This window comes from Rhinolophus sinicus, linkage group LG04 (genome assembly GCF_036562045.2).
Source record: "Rhinolophus sinicus isolate RSC01 linkage group LG04, ASM3656204v1, whole genome shotgun sequence".
Taxonomy (NCBI): domain Eukaryota; kingdom Metazoa; phylum Chordata; class Mammalia; order Chiroptera; family Rhinolophidae; genus Rhinolophus; species Rhinolophus sinicus.
The window spans coordinates 90,966,740-90,991,397 of NC_133754.1; the positions used below are offsets into that span (position 1 = coordinate 90,966,740).

General features: G+C 35.8%; 1 long non-coding RNA gene across 1 annotated transcript in view; it reads right to left on the reverse strand.

The window, feature by feature from the left end:
* The window catches only part of LOC141571308 (uncharacterized), a 142,044-nt gene extending 118,095 nt beyond the window's left edge, over positions 1–23,949 (reverse strand). Inside the window, exons 1-2 of the long non-coding RNA XR_012496071.1 lie at positions 23,843–23,949; positions 1,241–1,349 (exon numbers count right to left, since the gene is read on the reverse strand). This is a non-coding gene — a long non-coding RNA (uncharacterized LOC141571308). The remainder of the gene's footprint in view (positions 1–1,240; positions 1,350–23,842) is intronic.
* Positions 23,950–24,658: the final 709 nt, after the last annotated feature.

The following is a 24,658-nucleotide window of genomic DNA, read 5'->3' on the forward strand; positions in this document are numbered from 1 at the left end:
TATTTATTTTACACCTCTATATATTACAAGAAAGAGAAAATGCTGACCAGGATGAGATTAGGTAAAGAATATCTAACCAAAAATACACAAAAAGTGTCAGCATTATTTTAATATAAAGTCTCAAAGCATTTATAATTGTACTTCATTTGTCTATTATTTTTGATTGAATAGTTATTAAAGTATAGAAAGATGATTTATGATTTTGAATGAAACCAATTTATGGAGCTATAGGTATTACTACATATCCAGATGACTCATTACTGAGTTTGCCATGATGTTGGTTTATTTCCCCTGATGATACATTTATTTATGTGTGGCCCCTCCTTCTACCAATAAAGAAAAAGGTTTTAAAAAGTATCACTTAATTTCCGAGAACCTTCATAGGGGAAACAAAGATAAACTTCATGAAAGCAAGTACCAAGAGAAAATTATTGTATATGTTCACAATTTAAATTATTCCTATGAAATTATGGGATGAAATAAATTTAGGGAGTTATGGCATGGATCTGTACTAATTATCATACATAAAGTTTTAAAGACAAAGACCCTCCCCACAAGGAGTTTATTACACATAATAGTTTACACTCTATCCATGTTTAAGATGTGCCAGTCATGGGCTAAGCATTTTATTAGGCGTTAACTCATTTAATTCTCAGAGCAATCAAATGAGATTCATATGACAATTTTCCCAGAATTTATAATTTAATATGATAGAAAGAAAATAATGCCGTTAAAGTCATTTGCATACAAAGGCACATGTATAGGCTAAAAATTAAGGTGATGAAAAGATTAAGAGATCAAACAGAGTAAAATTAAGGGGATGGTATTAAGTCCAGAAGATGAGAAATGAACAGAGTCTGTTACAGATGAAAGGAAGAACTCACTATTTCTCAGTTAGTAATTACAGACTATATTGTTTCCAGGTATTAGTCTTTAAAACACAAGAATTGCTAAGTGTCAGCCTCACTGGCAAAGGCAGAATTTCATTTCTGAAGTGTTTTGATTACTAATCTGAGAAACCAAGACCCCTCAATTCATCAGTTAGTGAATTGTTGGACTACTTTCACCTAATAATATAAAATTAACTCAGTGAGCATAAGCTAATCAGCAGTTTCATGAAAAGATAAAACTTTTATTTCAGTTGGGATCAACTGAATAACTTTCTGCATCTTCATAAAAAAGGATAGATGGCAAAGGTCATTCTCAATTTAAGTAAATTTGCTAGGATCAGGGAGCTTACCCTAGACCCATGAAGACTGGTAAATTCCTTCTTCATGTTCTTTAGTAAAATCTGTCAAGCGCTCTATATCCGGTAGTGACACTGCTTCTGGACAGAATGACCAGAAAACCTTAGGAAAAAACAAACAAAAAAAATAATGAAAATCTTTTCTCTTTTTCCCTGATGGTAATACTTTTTGGTTATCTATTGAAAATTTTACCTTGGGATAAACTATTATATCTTTTGAAATATGTGTCAGAGTACCTATTTTTTTCCTGAATAATGAAAAAAGGTAATTTGAAATTTTCATGATCTCTCTCTAATGATATTTCATACAACATAATTTTAGATGAAAGTTTATAGAATTATTTTTTTAATTGGATCAAAAAGTGAATATCTGATGGATTCAAACCCTTTAGTGGGCAACAGCCTTAGTCAGGCAAAAGTAGTCTGAGAAGATTAAGATCTAGGGGGGAAAATAAATCTTTTTTTAAAAAAATTAGAGTCACTTAGCAGAATGAAAGCCTACAATTCTGCCTCTAAACTGCCCAGTAGAAGTAAATCAAAGCAATTTACTTCTCTGCAAATTCTCTGCAAATTATGTCATGGTTTATGCAAGTTGCCCTGTGGTGAAACATGGCTGGTGAGATACAGACAGTGAAATGGCCTGTCCAGGTTCCCTATGGAAATGACAACAGACTTATGTACAGGGGTGGAAACGAGGATCATGAAAATTAAAGCCTTATCGTTTGTGGAATGCACTAAAGTCACCTCCAAATTACATGCCTAGGCTCAAAGTTACACGTCTCACATCTCACACACACTGAGTCTTCAGCTGTTTTTCAAACATTTGCTTCAAAATTGCCATCATTTACTGAGCTAAGCCTTTTAATGTATGTCCTTTACATGCATTATCTCATTTAGTCTTCCCACAACCACAAGGTAAAAGGTGGTACCACAGAGCAAAAACTTCAATTTCCAGAATTTAGTGTGTGGCAGTACAGAGATTGAACCTCACGGCTTAAACGCTTCATCAGTTGAAGATATATTGTAAATACCTTGCTATTAATAATAATTATAATACCGGTTCATATGTAATTAATATTTGTTAAAGTATAATTTATACATATTTAACTATACCCATTTTAAGTATAGAATTCAGTGAGTTTTCACAAAAACATACACCTAGGTAAACCAAATATTATTTATATACATAAATATCATATATTTTACATATAGACAATTTTTACAAATATTTTACATTATACATATATAATTTTTATCACAACAGAAAGTTCTTTTGTAGCTTTTTGGAATTGAACTTCTCACCCTCAGCCCAAAGACAATATCACTTCTACTAATTTTATAACATTATAAAATTACTTCTACTAAGTTTATAACATTATAACTTAATTTTGCCTGTTTTGGAATTTCATATAAATGGAATCATATATCCTTTTTTATGCCATCTTCTTTCATTCAGAATTATGTGTTTTGACATTCATTTATGTTGTTGAATGTGTCTTTTTTATTGCTGAATGTATTTGTATGAATATATCACAGTTTGTTCATTCTCTTGTTGATGGAAATTTGGATTATTTCCAGTTTGGGTTTATTATGAAGAAAGCTACAATGAAGAGACTTGTGCAGTTCTTTTGTGACAAATACCTTTAGTTTATCTTAGGCAAATGTCAAGGAGTAGAATTGCTAGATCATAGGGTAAGTACTTCTTTAACTATAAAGGACAGTACCAAACTGTTTTCCAAAGGGTATCGTTTTATATTCCCTTCAAAATGTGAGAGAATTCCATTTCCTCTACATCCTTGCCAACACCTGGCACTGTCAGACTTTTTAAAATTTAGTTCTCCCTAGAGTATGTGACAGTATTTCATGGTAATTTTAATTTCCCTGATAACTAATACTATTGAGATATTTTTTCTTATTTATTGGTCATTACTATATTTTTTCATTTGAAGATTCTGTCCACAACTTTCTTATAACCTGTGTAAGAAATCTTTCCTTAAACCAACATCATATACATATTTTTCTTTTTTCTATGAGCTTTGCATTTAGCTTTTATGTTTAGGTTTGTGATCCATATAAATTCATTTTTGTGAGATAGTGCTGAGAATGAACCTCACTTATTAATCTCCAGTTGTTCCAGTACCATTTGTAAAAAATACAATTCATTACACATTTAATTACTTTAGTACCTTTGTTGAAAATCAATTTGGATCTTTTTCCAAATTCCATTGTCTTCTTTGCCTATCTTTGTGCCCAAACCACACTATTCTGATTGCAATAGTTTCTAAGTCATGAAATCAGGTAATGAAAGCCTTCTAACTTAGTTAGCTTTTATTTTTTTAATTGCTTTGGCTATGATAGAACATTTGCATTTTCATACAGATACTGTAATTATTTTGCAAATTTCTACAAAATATCTGCTTGGATTTTACTGGAATTTCATTGAATATATAAATTAGTTTTGAAAGTACTGATATCTTAAAAAATAATCGATCTTCAAATCCACATATCTCTTGTTTGTGTGTGTATTTCATTTCTCTTAGCAATACTTATAGTTTTAAGTGTTAGGTCCTTGCACACATTTATTAAATTTATTTCTAGCATGGTTATGTGTTTGATGCTATCTAAAATACTTATTTTACCTTCATCTCCCAGTTGCTTGTCGCTAGTACTTAGAAATACGATTGATTTTTAAAATTTTGACCATAAGTCATATAACTTTGCTAAATTTTCTTATTAGTTCACACATATTATCTTGTAGATGCTTTAGAATTTTCTTTTAGCAATCATATGATCTGAGAATACAAAAAAGTTTATTTCATTTTATTTATTTGTGTACGTGTGTCTTGCCTTTTTGTTTCACTAGGATATCCAATACAAAGTTAAATAATGATGAGAGTGGGCATTTTGAACTTTTCCTGATCTTTGGGTGCTATAAATTCAATATTAGCCATTCAGAATGATGTTAGCTTTTGGAGGTGTTGTTGTTACTTAATAGATATCATTTGTTGGATTGGCAAAGATCTCTTTTTGTTTTTGTTGGTTTTTACACAGTCGTTAATTTTTTCCCCAAATGCTACTTCTGCATTTATAGTAATGACAATATGCATTTCTACTGAACTATCTTCAACTTCACTAACTCTCTCCTCTGTCATCTTTGTTTTGTTATTGAGTACATCCAATGACTTTTTATTTCAGGTATTGCACTTTCAGTTCTAAAATTTCCAATTTTAAAAAATTGTTTCTATTTCTCTGCTGAGAATTTTTATCCTTCATTTCTTCATTTGTGTTCAGCTTTACTTCATGGAAGACAGTATTAGTTTCCGTAACCTCTTTGAAAAATTCTGACTGGCTCTTTTCCTGGATTGTTGCTTCCTTCGAAAATTGGTAGATGAGGGGAAAGGTAGATGAGGATAATATGGTAATAGAAAGGAAACTGACTCTGGGTGGTGAACACACAATGTGATATGTAGATGATATATTACAGAATTGTACATCTGAAATCTGTGTAACTTTATTAACAATTGTCACCCCAATAAACTTTAATTTAAAAAAAAAGAAAACTGGTCACATTTTCTGGTTCTTTTTATGCCAAACAATTTTGGATTGGAGCGTGTATATTTTAAATATTTTTTTTGTAAACTGTGGATTCTGTTAAGATCTTCTGGAGAGGGTTGCTTTTGTTACTGTTGTTTTAGGAGGCAATCAACCCAGTTAGGTTGAGACCACAAATTAGATCTTGCCTTCTGCAGGTGATGGTTCTAATCTCAGTTTAGTTTTCAAAACTTTTGCTATGCTGCTCTGGTTCTGTCACACACATACAACAATCAGGGGTTAGTCTAAGACTTGGGCCAATGTTTAAAGCAGTTCAATTGTCAACATCTTTGTTATATACTGTTTTGGGTCTGTCTCATTCATGCACAGCTAAGGGGTGAGTATGAGTCTTGTGAAGGTTCATAGAGTTAGGGAACCCCCCTCTTCTCTCTGGAATTCTCTCCCATCCTGCCCCCTGATCTCTGACACAATCTGTTCCTTTTCCAGATTCCTATGCTTAGATATATAGGATATTTCTAGAAGTTAGGGCTTCCCATGCCACTATTCTACTATGCAGCTGTGTAAAAATAATTGCACACACACACACACCATCTGGATTGCTTTTCTAAGTTTTGACTACCCCTCATAAGCCATCTGCTTTTGTTCACATTTCAAAATCCTCAGGTGGTTGATTTTCATATTTTATCTAGAGCTTTAAATTGTAATCATGGGAAACATATATTATAATAGGCTTTTTTTTTTTGCCATGGTGAAGGCAGAACTTTGTATCAACACTTGATTATCTCAAATGTCTATATTTTGCCTAAATTCTGGAATACACACACACACACACACACACACACACACACACAGAGTTTTTGTTTGTTTGTTTAAGCACTTTAAAGATGTTGTTCCATTGTCTGGTGAGCTACAACTTTTGTGATGAGAAGACAGCTTTCATTCTTATTGGAGTCTCCTGTATGTAATGTGTCTCCTTCCATTGCTCCTTAATTGATATTTTTCTTTATCACTTGTTTTCTGTAATTGACAATGATATGTCTGACATGACTTTCTTTTTGTCTTTCTCAGTCTTTGCTGAACTTCCTATATATATGGGTTACCTTTGTAAAACAAATATGGAATACTATGGTTTTGGTTATATGTATTCATGTATTTTTTTTGACCAATTATCTCTCTTTTTTCCTTCTGGGACTTCAGTTACAGATGTGCTAAATCATTTGATACTGTCACACAAGTTAAGGCTAATCAATCTTTTCAATCCATCCTCTTTCTATGATTTTTACTGACCTGTACTTAATTTTAACAATATCTTCTATTATTTTATCTGTTTTGCTGTTAATTCCATCAATGAATTTTGTAGTTGAAGTGCTGCATTTTCAATTCTAGGATTTCCTTTTTTATCATTTTAAAAAATATTTTAAATTACCCCCACACTTCTTTCATTATATATATCTTTTCCTGGGGTATCTTTAATATATTTATCTTAGTTATTCATAGCTCTTGTCTGCTAATTTCAATGTCTCAGTTATTTGTGGGTCTCTTTCTTTTGACTAATTTTTCTCTTGATTATAGGTCATGATTTTTTGCATGTCTACTAATTTTGATTGTATACTCTATATTGCATATGACACATTGTAGCAACTCTAATTTATCCTCTTCTGGAAAGTGGTTTATTTTATTCTAGAAGGTAATTAAATTATTGAATCACTTTAAATGTGTAGTGACTTTTTCTTTGTTAGGGTGAGACTGTTTTGGTTTTGCCCTTAAATGAATATCTTATTCTTTGGATCTAGTGTATACTTCTATGGTGTAGAGTTTCAGTGGAAATTGCAATGTGCTTTCAAATGTTATCTAACTTGGAAAGACTTGAATTCCAAACTCTGTTTCCCCTCCAACAGATGGAAGCACCTGAAATTTCTGCCACTACTTTCAGTCTTCTACCTTTATTTTCCCCCACCCCCCAGGATCCTTGGAGTATAATCCAGAAAATTACAGCTCAGAGATGCATCAAATTTGATGAGTGCTTATGTGTACATTTGAGGACTGCCCATCTTGTGGGTTCCTTCTCATTAAGACTTTTCTTCTTAAATTCTAGGTGTTCTGATAGTTCCAAATTCCATCATCTGACTTGATTTCTACCTAAGTTCTAGCTTTCCCATACATTAGATTTGTAGAATTCCCTCAGGGAAAAACATATATAAAAGAGATATTACTCATATAGACAGAGATAAATGATTCAGCTTTTCGATTCTTTTTATTTTGTCATTGATCATTGACCAATCTGATTTGTATATATGTGTGGGTGTGCATGCTGAATTTTGTAAATATGGTCAATTTAATTTCAAATTTATAGCAAAATAAAATATATGTATTTAAAATTACTCATTATTAGAGTAAATGGAAATAGAAAAAACTTCCTTCTTAAGATGTCAATACGGTCATATTATTTTTAAAAAATAAATTTAACTCTATATTTCTCACACAATAACTGTATTGAAATAGCAAAAATAAAACAAGGGATGAATTATAGCCTTGAAGCAAAATAAGCAGATATAGCAAGAATCATATGAAGGAAAAAAAATCAAAACAATTTAAATTGGGGCAAAGACAGTCGTTCTACATTGACAGACTATATAATATCATGGCAATTTAATAACATAGCATCAACACACACACACACACACACACACACATATCCTATAAATTCAGAGGGAAATTAGCAGAAGCAATCACTGTGAGAAACTTTGACACAACTCTTTTAGCTCCTGATATAGAAATAAACAATAACAAAAATATATAGAGAGACAATGAAAAATATGCTTAACCTTGTATCCTAGGGAGAATGAATTTTCTTTTCAAGCAACCTTGAAATATTTTCAAAACCCATTTTTATGTTATACTTAAGGAAAACTGAATTATATTCAATAAAGTAGAAATTATAGAAGTCATATTTTTCCAAATATTACACAATTAAACAAGAAGTTGTGACTGCAAGTGACTAAAGACTCTGGCAATGTTATAATTCCCAGAAACAGCAGCCAGAGTGGGTCTTGTTCAGAGGCAATGCCTCTAGCAGTCCATCAGGAAGCACCCATCCACAATAAAAGGTTTGCAGACACTGGGACAATTTATGTGAGAAATGGATTATAAGGATTTTAGGCAAAGGAGGACAAAATTTAATGTTGAATCTGACCAGGTTCGTTCAAATTGATGAACTGATCAGAGATTCTAAGTTCAACATGCTAATTCAACAGTGGCATCAGTACTTTGAGCAAGGGATTGACTAAAACCTGGCCTGAACTGAGGACTCCGTTAAATGATGTCGAGGTACCAGTAGAGAAAGCAATCTTAAAGCTAGGGATACAGAAATTTTTGGAGTGAACTGCTTATCAATTTTCTAATTGGAGAGGCCCAAAGGAGACTTCCTTCATTGAGGTATCGAGAAATACAATGATGTAAAAACTACTAGTGTCGGGCGGGGGACCCTGCTCGCTGCGCCATTTGTCATGCGGGGGACCCTGCTCGCTGCGCCATTTGTCGTGCAGGGAGGCCTGCGGGGTCTCTGCTCCCGCTCCCCATACAAGAACGCAGGACATGGTGAGGCCAAAAAGGAACACCCACGGAGCCATAGGTAGGGGAGTCATACCACTATATTCTCTCTGGCGGCACTATACTTTCACTGGAGGCTGGATCCACACTGTCCGCAAACCGCCATCCACGCTTGCCAGCCCAGCCACCATCTTCTTGCTAGCCCCCATTCTTCTCTCTCTTTCTCTCCCTCTGCTAGCCTAGCCACAGCAGTTATATTAGTGGCCAATGGCTCACTGGTTACAGCTGACGGCCAACTAGCCACAGCTGATGGCCATCCAATCACATTGATGGCCATTTACTACCTGAGCCAGCAACTGAGGCCGAGAGCCTGGAAACTTCTATGTGAGGCCGAGAGCCTGGAAACTTCTTTCTGGGGCTCTGCCCCCACAACTAGCAATACCGGAAAGCTCTGTGATAGTTATGCCCTGGGTGATGGGGAGGCCAATGGGAGATGCCTGGATAACACTGTTTTTGACAGTGTTAAGGACTCATTTTACAGCAAAAGAAGGAGATAGGCTCATTCCCAAATTATTCATTGGTCTTACTATGCGCCGCATCATCCAAAAACAACTCCTCTGTTAGATTGAAAACAGGTTCTCTGATTTTAGTAGGGTTGATGAGATTCCAGAGTGATAGACGCTAGAGAGCAAAGATTAATTACTAAAGAAAAGGTTGTGGGGGGAGTATAGCAAAAAAAAAAAAAAAAAAAAAAAGGTGGACTATCTATATAAATGGGCAGCAGCTCCAGAGTAATATCAGAATGATACGACACACAAAATTCTTGGTGTTTGTATCCTATAGGTTTAAAATAGATGAACAGACTAATAAAGTTTCATTTGATATGTAAAAGAAAAAAACCCTCTATCAGGTGAAGATACTTTACTCGATGCAATCTCCAGGGATTGAAGAATTTTAGACCCTAACTAAATTTCCACAACTGATTCAATGCATAGACCCAGATCCAGTGAATGAAAGGGAAGATAGGATCAGTGCCCTTGAGAAAGAACATTGAGACAATGCCATGAGTATGCAATTGAACCTTCCTCCTGTAGCCACTTACCACAGTAACTGGTAGGAAATCGGGAAGAGAAAAATATACTGATGTGTGGGACTTACTAGACACTGGCTCTAAACTTACACTAATTCCTGAGGTCGTAAAATGCCACTGAGGTTCATCAGCCAAAGTGATAGCTTATGGAAGTCAGCTTTGGCTTATGTCTTTCTCACAGTGACTGAACTGGGTCCCGAAACCCACTGTGGATATATAGTTGGAATATACATACTCATTAACTGGCAGAATTTTCTAGTGGTAATTCTGAAAAATGCATTCAGGTCTATTTTGTAGGACTAGCCAAACAGAAATCTCTGGAACAACTTCTCCCTATAAAAAAAGTAAATCAAAAGCAACTCGGGGGGTCAAATATATGGTGATGGAAGAATAACTGACTTTGGGTGGTGAACACAGAATGCAATATGTAGATGATGTATTATAGAATTGTACACTTGAAACCTGTATAATTTTACTAACCCCAACAACTTTAATTTTTAAATTAAATGTCACCCCAACAACTTTAATTTTTAAAAAATCAGCTCTGAATACCTAGGGGAACTGCAAGTATTGAAAGATGCAAGAGTGATGATTCTTCTCAGATTCTCATTTAACTTTCCTATTTGGCCTATGCAAAAGATAAATGGATCTTAGATAATGACAGTAGAAAATTGTAAATTTAATCATGTACTGACTCCACTAGTATCAATTGAGTTTCTTTACTGAAGTAAATCAATACAGCTCCTGTTATCTGGTATGCAACTATTACTTTGAAAAATTGATTTTTCTCTATATTAATTAGAAAAACTACACCAGAGTAGTTTGCTGCCATCTGACAGAAGCATCACTACATTTTCACTTCCTTCTCAGAGCTATATCAACTCTTCTCTGCCATAATATAGTCAACAGAAACTTTCATTATTTTTGCCATCTGAAAGAATATTATAGTGGTCTGCTGGTCACTGGTGACATCATGCTGATTGTACCTGGTGAGAAGATTGTAGCAAATATCATAGCTGACTTGGTATGATATATAAATATCAAAGAGTAGGAGATAAATCCAGTTGAATTCACAGCCTGTTACCTCACTGAGATTTGTAACGGTCTATAATCTAGAGCATACAGGTCTCGTAGTCTTGGGTTCTAGTAGCCCATTCTATGTAGTCTAGGGCATGTATGTCCAGTAGTCTCTCTAACTGAAGGTCAAGTGATTGCATCTTGTACAACCTGCCACCAAGAAAGTGACACAATACTTGGTAAGCCTTCTAGAATCCTGGAGACAACAACACTTGAATTTGCTTCTCTGACCCACTTATCTATTAGAAGGTTTCCACTTTTGAGCAGGTGCCAAAATAAGAGGAGGCTCTGCAACAAGTCCAGGATTCAATGAAAGCTGTTCTGCTATTGGGCCTCATGATCCAGGCGGTCCAAGTTCTCTAAATGTCTTCCCCTCACCAAGGCTGATTTTGCTATTTTCACTGCTGAATGCCTAGCCAGAAACCTCACTGAGCTCTCAATATGGGATTATTACTGGGGGGCGGCGAGGGTAGCCAACTAGCTGTAGGCAGGTTGAGTGCAGTAAATCCCTCCAATTTGGGAGTGGGAGATAATTTATCCTCACTGAAATAGACACCTAGATTCTATCCAAAATCATGCCTCCAGCACTTTTTTTTATAGCCTAACTTAATTCCTGATTCATATTCATGTTATTGCACATAACACTGCTTTTGGCTGAATAACTCATTTTATAGCAAAAGAAGGATATAGACCCATTCCCAAATTATTCATTGGTCTTACTATGCGCCCCATCATCCAAAAACATATAGTTTGTGAGAATGATGGAATAGTCTATTGCGAACTCTACTTCACCAGCGGACATGTTCCAGGGCTGAGATCATATCCTATGCAGTGTATGTGCTCTAAACCAGCAACCAATATATGGTACTATTTTCCCCATATCCAGAATACGTGAACCCAGGAATCAAGGCACAGAAGCAGAGTGGCTCCTCTCATCATTAAACCTCATTACTTAATTTTAAAGTTTGATTTGTCCCCTCAACTTTAGGCTTGGCCAGTAAAGAGGTTTTAGTTCTCAGCGGAGGAATGCCTCCACCTGAAGAAATAATTATGATTTCAGAGAACTGGAAGTTTAAACAGATAGCTGGGTATTTTGGGATCCTCACACCAGTAACTATATAGACGAAAGAAAAAAAGAAGAAAAAAGGGAGACTATAGGATGCAGCCATTGATCTGAAACATCAATAGGAAATGGAATGGGAAAAATGAAGAATGTATCAAAAGTGTCTTGTAGCATGTTAGTGTGCAGTAATAAAATTAATGGAAGATTACAGCACATACACAAAACGATATTTCCTGTAAAAATCTTATCAGGACTAGTTGTGCCATGATGTCATTGCTAGTTTTGCTGTTTGGAAGTTAAATATGGATAGAAGCTTGTTTATGAATGCTGAGAAGACAACAGCATGGGCTGTTCTATGTATGGTCGTGGCTACTCAGCTCCATTGTTCCTGTTTTCTTTTGTATTGTAAGGAGATAGAAACTGGAAAACAACAATTCCAAGTCACCCTAGTTAATTGGATTATAATTAGTTTCCACCAACAGAGGCCACAGCTAAGGGATTCAAATATGAGAGAAAGATGTCATCCTGTTCTGTGAAGAGAAGTAGCAGGTAACTGAAAGTGATTGAAGGTACCAGAAAACTCCATCCACTTCAATAGGTACAGAATTCCTGCTCAGATGCAAGTGTGGTGCCACCAGCAACATGAGCAGTTATAGTTTCAGTAACTTCAGCAGCAATTGCAGCAGCTGCAGGGTGGCTCTTGCTGGGCGTCAGTGACAGAACCTCCATCTACTCAGCAGGGAGCCGGGGCTCCTGAGCTCCAGACCAGCAGTGAGAGCAACTTACTAATCTTTGGGTGACACCTTTGCCCTTCTGGACTTTCAGTCCTTCCTACATATAACTTTCTAATTCTGTATTTCATCCCTTTCTCCTTTATTCATCTTCAATCACCTTTATTGTCTGTTCCCAGAATTAACCCCTTAATGTCCTGGCTGGACATTGATTTATATTCCCAGTTTCTAACTACAAGAGAGGATGGGAGATGGTGGTGGGTAGAGAGAGGGAGAGACTGAAGAAGGGAAAGAAACAAATAGCTTATAGTAGAATTCTTCAGAAAAGAAAACTTTGTTTGCATAGTAAAATATCTTGATGAGTCATCTGGTGTGGAATGATAGCCCCCGTCACACAGCAAGGTGGGCTAAAAATGAGTCCATAATAAATACATTCTTGAGCATAGTAATGAATAAAAGTATTTTGGTATTTTGCCAGTATCTAGAAACAGAGGTTGTGCGGAAGTCAAGAAGCTGGAGAAGTATTACCTGGTCAAGAAATTTCTGGGAAAATGGTGGAAAACCAGGACCCAGGAATGGAAAGAAACCAAGTGAGAAGTTCCTTATGGTGAGTATGACAAATGGACAAAAGGCAAAAAAGTTGTGTGGCTCTAATATTACATATGCCGAATATTCAACATTAAGTTATTTCTTGATGTGCTGTAATGTAACATCATTCCCTTACATGTCCTACACGATCTTTCCACCATTCCCATCGTCCCACATTTTCAAATAAATCTATTATACATAACTACCTAGTGCTTTGGGAAAAGAAAGGAATCATTGCTATTTTCCATATTTGAAATGATGGTTGGAGAAAAAAGACCAGACTCAAAGAGGCGCAGTGTGAAAGGAAATATGCATTACAAGGAAGCAAGAAATGAGAACAAGAGGTGACTAGAAGAACCATAAGCACCACTAGAAAACCTATAGATACTAAGAGAAATAAGATGTTTACCATTGTACTGGAGAATGGATATTCAAGATAATTTGATTTGAATCTTAATTAATAAATATTAGGAAGTATTGACCTGTAGGCCATGCTTACAAATAATGATTTCAAGAAAGAGAAAATAAAAGTTCTACTTTTCTATTTCATAAATGATGGAAATTGCAGTTACTCCTATCAACATTACGGATTGCCCTACTTTTTAATGTGTGGGTTGCACATAGTGATTTTCTTCCAAACACAGTATGGAGAAGTAAACAAAAGAGTAATGTATGTAGTGGAAAAGCTTGACAAACATTATTTCAGTCACAACTGATTAAAGTTAACATTGATAGTGACGTCTTACTGATAGTATGTACCCTATAAATGATTTGATGAAAATGGCACTTTATCTCTCTGGTATACTCCTACTCCCTTTCCCCAAAACACGAAGTGCCAGTGTAATCATGAATAAATGTCACTTAAGAGACATTCTACAAAACATCTGACCATTACTCTTCAAAAGTGTCAAGGACATCAAAACGTAGAAAGTCAGAGAAATTGTCACAGCTGAGAGGAGCCTAAGGAGACATCACAACTACATGTAATCTGAGACCTTGGATAGGATCTTGGAATAGAAAAATGATAACAGGTAAAAACTAAGGAAATCTAAATAAACTATAATTTATTTAATAATAATGTATTGATATTGATTTATTAATTGTGGCATAGCTACCATATTAATGTAAAATGCTAATAACAGGGAATCTGGGTATAGGATGTATAGAAACTCTAAGAACTACCTTCTCAATTTTTTGTATATAAAGCTATTCCAACATTTAACACACATTATTTTTTAAATATGTGGGCTGAATTGTTCCATAGAGTACAGTACACATTCCAATATGCCATCCTACAGAATTAGGGGGCTTCTGTTTAGAGAGATTCTGTGTTGGGGTCTTGGTAGACCAGCTTCCTAATGGATCTTTAGAGTATCTTCTAATTATCACAGAAAATTCAGGAACGCTTAAAAGAAATATTGTGGATGTAGCAAGAGTGATGTCAGAAGCACCAGCTGGCTTTTCCTACCCTCTCACAAGCCCTGGCTGATTTGTGGACAGAGATTTGTACTCACTACATGGATTTCATATACAATTAGTTATCCTGACATTTCTAGAAAAGATAGGACTTCCTGTTAATCCCAGACTTGGGTTAGTGCACTGAGATTTGGGTTATTATTATCAGTTAATGTGACCATTGCTGTACTTGTGATCCTTGGGTATTTAACTTATGTCTTTATAGGACCACAGCATACATTAACCCCTTCTGATCCTGTACCTCATATTGTCAATCACAGATTCTCATCATTAGTGTTTATTTCACTCCATTATTGTACAGGTTGGTATCGGACACAGAAAAACTTGCCCATTTTCTTCCTTCTTTCTGAATGAGTGTTCTTTTACATAAACTAGATTTTAGGGTCAGATCTTAATCCAGTGCTTTTGAAGTTTTTATTTTCATCAGCATCAGGCAGCAAAATACAGCATGATGCTTTTATCTCAGAGATTCTTTTAATGCTAATAGTTCCCATCCATTTGTGGCACTACCTAAGAAACTGTTTGTCTTTGAAGCACCTCAATATCAGCTTTCTAAATGAATTATAACTAGAAGCTGTAAAATTAAATAATTTACTCCAAAATGTACAATGCAAAAAAATGTTCTTATAAACCAATATAAAATCATTATAGGTAAAATTTCTTGTTTAGGGGCTTTATGGATTTCTTGCTGTGAAAATTCAAACAACTAAAGAGTGGTGAGAGGATAAATGAAATTATAGCTAGTATATTAGCAACTTTGAAGACACAGAAGTGCAGCAAGACCAATGTTCCATGATCCTGCTGTGGGATAGCTATTGCATGTTGGGGAAAATACCAAACCAAAACAAAACAAAATAGCAGGAGATTTAAACACGGGGGTGCAATTTCTTAATCTGACGATTGCCTTCATGGCAAGATCGAGTCTATATATGACCCCAAAATATTAGGTTACGTTAGACTAGAATGTAAAAAACAATAAACTATCCAGATATTTAATATACTTGAAATTACAATGTCTGGATTTTGGCGTTATGCATTGTTACAAACTAAACATCTGGATAAATTGTGCACTGTTTGTCTTCTCACACGCTTAATTTGGTGTCATGCCAGAGATGTGGGAGTGACATAAACATCATCTTTCTCCCAGATGGTGAACAATCACAACACATCACTCGCTTGTTTCCTTTTCAGAAAAGCTAGAATATGCATGAACCTGGTCACAGAGCTGTAGTGAATCCCACTCAAATGGCCCGATTCAGAATATCATGTTTATCGGTTGTGTAAACATCTACCAACTTTGCCAACAAAAGCCAGTCTATTTTCTTTAGAATCAAAAACATTATATAGAATTTTATTCCATTTATTCCCAAATGTAGTTTTAAAGGCGGGGCAACTTTTCTCTCGAACAATTATGTATTGTAGAGGTCTCAAAGTGCAGTCCTGGACCAGTAGTATCTATATTACCTGGGAACTTGTAAGAAATTCAAATTTCAAGCCTCACCTCAGAGGTACTGAATCAGAAACTCCAGGAGTGTGGACCAGTGATCTTTGTTTGGACATGTCCTCCAAGTAATTCTGATGCGCTCTAAATATAAGGACCACTGCTGTAATAAAAAAGTCTAAACTTTTGGATATGCTTGTTTGTTTGTTTTAAATATATTATTTTTAAATTACACTTGACATCCACTACATTAATTTCAGATGTACAACATAGTGATTAGACATTTATATAACTTATGAAGTGAGCACCCTGGTAAATCTAGTGCCATACTGATGTCATACATAGTTATTACAATATTATTGACTAAATTCCTTATGTTATACTTTACATCCCCATGACTATTTTGTAACTACTAATTTGTGCTTCTTAATCTCTTCCATTTTTCACCCATTCCCAAACCCCCTCTCATCTGGCAACTGGCAAAATAGTCTCTGTATCTACCCAAAAAATCTGAAAAAATTTATCCATAAAGACACGTGTGCTCCAATGTTCATTGCAGCATTATTTATGGTGGCCAAGGCATGGAAACAACCAAAATGTTCTTCGATAGATGAATGGATAAAGAAGTTGTGGTATATATACACAATGCAATACTATTTGGCAGTTAGAAAAGATGACATAGGACCATTTGTGACAACATGAATGGATCTTGAGATTATAATGCTAAGCGAAATAAATCAGACAGAAAAAGCAGAGAACCATATGATTTCACTGATATGTGGTATATAAACCAAAAACAACTAAAGAACAAGAAAACACATGAGAAACAAATACTCACAGACACAGACAATAGTTTAGTGGTTACCAGAGGGTAAGGGGGGAGGGGGGTGGTGGGTGAGGGTAAAGGGGATCAAATATATGGTGATGGAAGGAGAACTGACTCTGGGTGGTGAGCACACAATGGGATTTATAGATGATGTAATACAGAATTGTACACCTGAAATCTATGTAACTTTACTAACAACTGTCACCCCAATAAACTTTCATTAAAAAAAAAGAAAAAAAAGGAATGCTAGGAATCTTTGGAAGAAAGCACATGGAATTGTGAGGAGGCCTCACTCCAATCAACCCTAGTTTATTACAGAATGACTACTTTGTAGCCAAACATATTTCCACCATAACTGATAACGTATATTTTCTTGGATCCTGAGAAGAAAGACATTAAAAATACTAAATAGGAGAAATAATAAGGAATAAAATAAACATTTACTTAGCCAAGGAAATAAAAAACAGCATTCCAGAAATTTTAATGTGCTAGTCAGAGGTTTTACGGGAGTAGGGATGGTGAGGGAATGGAAGATGTTCATATGTTTTGAAAGGAGAATATAAATGTCCAGTTTTTTTAATCATTTTTACAAGACAATAAAAATGCAATCCTTGTTCATTTTGTTGAGAAGAAGGTGGGACAAGAAGAGAAAATGGTAAAACAAAAAATTAAGCTAACTTACTGAGCACCTGTCCAGATACTTCCACATGTACTATTTCATGCTTGGTGTCATTATTATTTTTTCAGTTTTATTTTACTGAGAAACAAAAATAACCCTGGATTTGAATGCAAATTTGCCTGTTTTTCAATTATGTAACATTCCTTCTCCATATAAGGATAACATCACCAGTCTGAAAAGAGACTGACCTGCTAACAAGGATTATTATCCAAGTTTTGGAGACAGCTGTGTCATAGTTGGCCAAAAATCAAGGATATAATCAAAGTAGGAATGCCTTGGATCAATTGTATTTAATAAAATTATGGAGGAGAAATCAATGTTTGGAATGAAAACTAACCTTTACAAAATAAATCTGATTTTTATTTATATAAAAATACATGTGCAAATACTGGAAAGTCAAGGTAAAGAAATTAGCAAAAATATACATACAAGGCTCATAAATGCTCTGACAATCCTTCTTTAGTAAAAATATGTCAATAAAATCTCTAAGAGAAAGAAAAGATTTACAGCAGCCAAATTTTAACTACTCTGTCAAGCACAACTTAATAAAAATGTGCTTTACTTCAAAAGCTGAGACCAAAACCAGATGTTCTCCCCTTTTATTATAAATCACTGTATAGATAGGCCAACTTAGGTTCCATTTTACTTCCTAATTTTCTTAGTAACTGTGTGCTGATTACTTTCAGGTTATGGACTTTATTGTGGTGAATTTATTTGGGAAAGCAATATATGAAGAGAATACATAGCTAAAACTATTGAAAGATTCAAATATTGTTATAGGCAGAATTATGTTCCTGATATGTATATGTATGTGTACACAAGTATGTGTATCTGGTAACATTTCTTGATCAAGTACTTACTGGTACTCAAAGTTGTCTCCTGTCTGAAGTACTAAATAACATTCTTGGCAGCATGAAATCATTTAAAAGGTCAAAGACATAGGGCTTGATTCTCTTCATGTAACACTAAGAAAAATGATCTATAGGCACAAAGCCTTTTTAACACCATATATTTTAAATTTTCTTGAACTTTGGCTCAGGTCAAAATAAATTTTTTTTTGCTGCTTTTCACATTATGTGAGCAACTAGCAGAAGCAATATTTTCCGGTTAGGTCTTATTTTCAGGGAAACACTGTAGATATAGATATAGATATACACACATTGCTCTTTTTATTTGTTACTCCACTAAAATTTAAAGTCTTTAAGGGTTAGGTATATGACTGCCAATGTCTCCTCAGTGCCTAGAGCAGGACTTAGATTATAGACATGTTCAATAAATATTTGTTTAAAAAATGAATAATTGTCAATTTTATGCAAACACAGAGAAAAGTTAGAAAGGAAACACAAAACACCAACTGTAAACCAAATTAAAATTGAGTTCACAGGAAATTTTTACTTTGTTCTTTACAAATTTGACTATTTAAACAAGTTTCTATGAGCACGTATTAGTTTATAATAAAGACAATCACTTGGTTCAAGGCAAAATAAATGATCAAGTGGGATTTGTTCTAGGGATGCAAAGATGGTTCGATATCCACAAATCAATCAATGTGATACACCACATTAACAAAATGAAGGACAAAAATCATGTGAACATCGCAATAGATTAAAAAAATTTAATACCTATTCGTGATAAAAAGTCTCAACAGAGGGAACATACTTCAACATAACTAAGGCCATGACAACAAGCTCAGATATAAAAACATCATATTCAGTGATGAAATGCTGAAAGCTTTTTCCTCCAAGATAAGAATTCTCACACTCACCACTTTTATTCAACATAACCAAACAACATAAGCTCTGTCGTCAGATTCCATGTATGCAAACTTTGACTGGCAACTAATGACAAACCTTGACTCATGCCTCACCTATGGTGAGACATTTAGTAGGCTGCTTAACTTTCAGTTCCTAATTTTTTCATCTGTAAACCATGGATATATATAATACCCAATATGCTAACCTGAAAAATTACCTACTCAAATTATACTCACCACAAATGGTAAATCTCAACCAGTACCAATTTTACTAAATATATAAAAGATAGAGGCAATTAGAAGACTAGGTAAACATTCTTTCCAGGGAGATGTCCTAGCCAGAGCAATTAGGCATAAATAAATAAATAAATAAATAACATCCAAATTGGAAAGGAAGAAATAAAACTGCCTCTATTTGCAGATGTCATGATACTATATATAGAAAACCCTCCACCAAAAGAATGTTAGAACTAATTAAATAAAGTTGCAGGATACAAAATTAATATACAAAAATCAGTTTTCGTTTCTATATACTAGTAAACTATCAGAAAGAAAAATTGAGCTAAGATGGTGGAGTAGATAAGTACTGTGCCTGCTTACTTCCATGAACACATTAAAATTACAATTAAATTAGAGCAATCAACTTGGAGAACCATCTGAGGCTGGCTGAACAGAAGTTTTATAACTAAGGATATAAAGAAGAAGCCATGTTGAGACTAGTAGGAGGGGTGGAATCACGAAATGGGCTGGCCTCAAACCTCCGTGTGGCAGTGAGAACTGGGAGGGATATCTTGGCCATAGAGGTTCCCCAGAGGAGTGAGAGACCCCAGCTCCACACAGGTTTCCCCAGCCCAGAATACTGGTGCTGGGAAGAGGAGGCCCCACAATATGTGACTGTGAAAAAACCATGGGGATTCTGACCATCTGGGTGAAACGGGAGGCTGCAGGATATCCAGACACCTTCTTAAATGGCTCAAGCATAGACTCCCTCACTCGCAGGCATTCATCTTGGGCTCTGGCAGAGGGACAGTAACTCAGGGGGCATCGGAACAAGGTCTTGAGCACAGTCACCATTTTTTCTGCGTGTGTGATCCTCCTCTTGTGCAGCCAGCAGGCAGACGCCATCTTTCCAGTGTGGAGCCCACCCCTACGGACCAGTTCTGAATCTGATTGGCCTGGTGAGCTATGCTGCTCTACCTTGCTGACTCAGCTGGGATTCCACCGCACCTAACTCACACACAGCCAAAGGCACTTTCTCAGAGAACAGCTGGCCTCACTTGCATTGTACTCTTTCTTGAATAACTACTGGCGTCCACAGGACTCAGGCAGGCGGCACCTGGCCTTGGTGTGCTCTGAGACTTTTGCTGAGTTGCTCTAGGTTCAGCACCAGCAGCAAACCAGACCTGATGACTACAACTCTTTCACTGTAGTGACTCCCTGATACTCTTACTCACCCAATTTGTGTACCACATGAGGCTTCTTCAGGGGCTGAACCTTAAGGGAGCTGGCAGGTGGCAGCAGGCCTCAGAGTGTCCTAGCTCTTTGTGGAGCTACCCCAGGCCTGGTACTGGTGGCAGCCGGCTTCAGTTCATTCAGTTCATAGCATGGCCTCTCCCACGTGCCTCCAGGGTTAGCACAGGCAGCAAACAATTGTGGATCACTTTGTAGCGCCTACCATGTAGTCCGCAGCTGGTCATAGGCAGTGGCTGACCTGGGCCTGCACCAGGGCCCCTCCAAAGAGGCCCCAGAGTCGACATACTTGGAGGTTGGCTTCAGACCACAGCAGAGCACCACCCCATTAGTCCCACAGGGGGTACACACAAAGGGTGATCTCAACAGGCACCAGAATCCCACTCTGTGGTAATTCAGGTGTGGTAAGTCCCCAGCACAGTAGCCTATAAGCTGTGGACATAGCCAAACTTCATGCCAAATAAGCTTGAGGCTCAATCCCACCCATTGATATGCCAATAGCAATCAAAGCTCAACTATAACAGGAGACAAACACAACCCACACAAGGGACACTGCTGGAGCACCCAGAGCAGATGAACAGGGAGACTGTGCCCACAGGGCACCTAGTACATAAGGCCACCTGGTCAAGACCTGGAGACATAGAAGATCTACCTAATATATAGAAACAGAGAGGTAGCCAAAATGAGGAAACAAAGAAATACATTCCAAATGAAAGAACAGCAGAAACAGAACTAAACAAAATGGAGGCAAGCAACCTACCAGAAACAGAGTTCAAAACAATGGTTATAAGGATGCTTAAGGAACTTAGAACTTCAAAAAAGAGATAGCAAGCATAAAAAAGGACATAGAAACCATAGGGGAAAAAAGTCAGAAGTGAAGAATACAATAACTGAAATGAAGAATATACTAGAAGGAATCACCAGTAGACTACATGAAGCAGAGGATTGAATCAGCAGTTTGGAAGATAAAGTAGCAGAAAACACCCAATCGGAAGAACAAAAAGAAAAACAATCCAAACAAATGAAAGTTTAAGAGACATCTGGGACAATATCAAACGTAGCAACATTTGCATCATAGAGGTACCAGAAGGAGAAGAGAAAAAGCAAGGGACTGAAAATCTATTTGAAGAAATAATGACTGAAAACTTTCCTAACCTGGTGAAGGAAATAGACATACAAGTCCAGGAAGTGTAGATTGTCCCAAACAAGATGATTCCAACAGCACATTATTATTAGAATGAAGAGAATCCTAAAAGCAGCAAGAGAAAAACAGCTAGTAACTTATAAGAAAGCTCTCATAAGATTGTCAGCTGATTTCTCAACACAAACTTTCCAGGCCAGAAGGGATTGGCACAAAATATTCAACATGATTAAAAGCAAGAATCTACAACCAAGATTACTCTACCCAGCAAAGTTATCATTTAGAATCAAAGGACAGTTAAAGAGCTTCCCAAACAAGAAAAAGCTAAAGGAGTTCATCACCACCAAACCACTACTATAAGGAATATTAGAGGGACTTTTTTAGATGGGAAAAAAGATAAATATTATGAATAATACCATGGCAATAGCTACATATCTATCAACAATTAATTTCAATGTAAGTGGATTAAATGCTGCACTCAAAAGACCTAGGAGAGCTGAATAGATAAGAAAACAAAACCCTTATGCATGCTGCCTACAAGAGAATCACTTCAGATTGAAAGATATACACAGATGTAAAGTAAAGGGATAGGGAAAGGTATTTTATGAAAACGAAACAAAACAAAAAAGCTGGTGTAGCAATACTTATACTAGACAAAACAAACTAAAACAAAGGCTATAACAAGAGACAAAGAAGGACCCAGTAATCCCACTTCTGGGTATTGATCCAAAGAAACCCAAAAGGCTACTTTGAGGGAAAGTGTGCATCTATAAGTTCATTGTAGCATTGTTTACAATGGCCAAGATGTGGAGGCAGCTTGGGTGTCTGTTGATGGAAAAATAGATAAAGAGGAGGTGATAAATATATACAATGGGATATTGCTTGGCCATGGAAGGAAATAGGTTCTCACCATCTGCGGTGGCATGCATGGTTGTGGAAGGTATTGTGCTGAGTGGAGTGTCAGACAGAGAAAGATGCAATGTGATTTTGCTTATATGTGGAATCTAAAGAACAAAGTAAACAAATAAAACAGAAACAAACTCATAGATTCCAGAGAACATTTTGATGGTTTCCAGATGGGAGGAGGTTGGAGGTATGTGAAAAAGGGGAATGGGTTAAGAAGTACAAATTGGTTGTTACACCATATCATGGGATGTAGGGTACAGCATAAGGAACATAGTCAATAATATTGTAATAACTGTATATGGTGTCAGGTGGGTACTAGATTTGTTGGGGTAACAGATGGGATGGCGTTGTGGGGCAGGATGAAAAAGGTGAAGGGATTAAGAAGTACAAACTAGTAGTTACAAAATAGTCATGGGGACATAAAGTAAAGCATAGGGAATACAGTCAATAACATTGTAATAACTATGTATAGTACTAGGTGGGTCCTAGGCTAGTCAAGAGGATCATTTCTTAAATTATAAAACGTCTAACCAGTATACTGTCCACCTGAAATTAATATAAAGTAATAGTGAATGTCAACTGTAATTGAAAAATTTAAAAAGGAGGGGAAAAGATGAAGGGGAATAAGAGGTCCAAATTTCCAGGTATAAAATAAATAAGTCATGGGGATGTAATGTACAGTACAGGGAATATAGTCAATAATATTTTGGTAGTGTGATACAATATCACACGGTTGCTAAACTTATCATGATGATTACTTCTTTAGGTATATAAATGTTGACTAAATATGGAATACACCTGAAACATACAATATTGTAAGTTAGATATATTTTAATAAAATCTTTAAAAAAGAAAAAAGGGAAATTAAGAAAACAATGACATTTACAACTGCATCAAAAAGAATAGAATACGTAGGAATAATAAAAACAAAAACTGCATCTAGAAGTAGCTTTTGACATAGTGAAAAATATTAGCTGATTTGATACTAAGCAAGGAACTGAAGCATTATGAACTATGCAAGGAAGCAGAAGAAAAGCGAGAACCTCTGGCATTTTCCTCTTGAATAAATATTTAGAGGTAATATATTAAATATTTAGTATCTCTTAAATCTTAACACATTCTGAACAGCCATTGTTCCTTTGGTATTGAATATTTGATAATAATAACTTTTAAAACTTACAGGTTAAAACCACACACACAAAAGGAACCCATGTTCTTTGCAGAAAATTTGTATAGCATAAAAATTAAAATTACCTAACTGTTGCCTTACAGCTGCCAAACCGTTTGTTCCCCCCCGCGCTCTTCCCAGGATTCCACAAGGGAGTGCCTCAGCAAACTGAGGCCCGAAGGAGAGATATCAGAAAAGCTCCTTTGAGGGGAAGTCTCAGCAAACTGAGACCCGATGGGATTATGTTGGTCCCTTCCCTTCAGTGGATTCCTTGGAGAGGTGCCTGTGTGTGAAGGCAAAGTTCAGCTGGAACACAATGGGCACTTTCGGAAGAGAGCCAGCAGGCTACTAACACAGAGATCTTGAGATTAACAATCTTTCACCTCTTTAGAAGTTTACCAATCACACAATGGGATTGATAGATGATGTAATACAGAATTGTACACCTGACATCTATGTAATTTTACTAACAATTTTCACCCCAATAAATTAAAAAAAAAAAAAAGAAGTTTACCAATAAAAACTACGTGTTGGTCCGATTCCGAGTTCAGTCCCTGAGGCTGATCCCCTTGGCCCTTCATTTTTCACTCTATTCACGGCTACTGTCTTTTCTTAACCCTGCGCTGCCCTTCTCCCTCCCCACAACCCACGTAGAGCGGGACGCAACACCTAACCACAGTTAAAATTTAACCATATACTTATGTTTAGTATGTAATGTTTAATATGTCATATATACAGTCTTATACCCTTTTTCAATTTACTTTATGTCATGAATATTTTTCAATAGCATTCCTACATTTTTTTGTATATTTCATATCTGAATTTCTATTGTTGAAAATTTAGGTTACTTTCTTTTTGTTTTGTAATGTTGCTTTTATAAATAAAGCTATCATAAGTATATC